This window comes from Pediculus humanus, genomic scaffold (assembly GCF_000006295.1).
Source record: "Pediculus humanus corporis 1103172107696 genomic scaffold, whole genome shotgun sequence".
In the NCBI taxonomy this organism is placed as follows: Eukaryota; Metazoa; Arthropoda; class Insecta; order Psocodea; family Pediculidae; genus Pediculus; species Pediculus humanus.
In genome coordinates, this window is record NW_002987303.1 from 39073 (window position 1) to 39938 (window position 866).

The window sequence follows — 866 nt, forward strand, 5'->3', positions numbered from 1 at the left end:
ATAATAAATAAATTAAATAAATGGATAAATTCTGTTTAATTCATATTTTGATAATAATAATGATTTACAAATGAATTTCGTCATGTAAAAATAGAGGGAAAAAGAAAATTTTTTTTTTTTTACTACGAAATAGGGGATGATAGTAATAATAATGATGATGTTGATGATAATAATAATAATTATTTAAAACATTCCGTCAAGGTGTATTAAAATGATTAAAAAATAATTTTTATTATCATGCGAATAAAAAGTAGACATTTTTTGTTTTTTTTATGACACAAAACAATTTTTTTTTTTTTAAATTTATTTTTATTTAAAAAAAAATAAACCGCCAAAGTTTTATCCTTACCCCTTCCCCTCTCTTTTACCCAGATTTTTTTCCAGCTTTTTTTTTTCTTTCCATTTCATTTTCCACAAAATTATTCTCTCACTTTTTTCTTTTTTTTTTCTCTCCCAAGATTCATTTGTTGTTAGTTTTACTTTTATTGTTAACCTTTTTGTTTTTTATACGTTTTTATTTTTTCTTCTGCTTTTTTTTTCTTTTCCCGTCGCATTTTTCTTTTTTCCCATTCGCCACAATAAGATTTTTTTTATTTTAAAAAGAAAAAAAAAAAAGTCAGCAAAAGTCATGAGCGACATATTGAATTGCACCAAAAACTTTTTATTTTTCCTTAAACTCTCTCTCCTCTTCTCTCTATCTCTCTCTCTCCCCCCCCCCAATTCCTTCCCATCGTTTTTTTTCCATCATACTTTCCCTTCCCTCCTTTTTCTTTTTATCATCTCATACTTTTTTTTCTTTTTACTTAGTTAGTTTTGAAAAAAAACGAAATTTAATTTTCACATTTTCAATTGAATTTTTTTTTTTT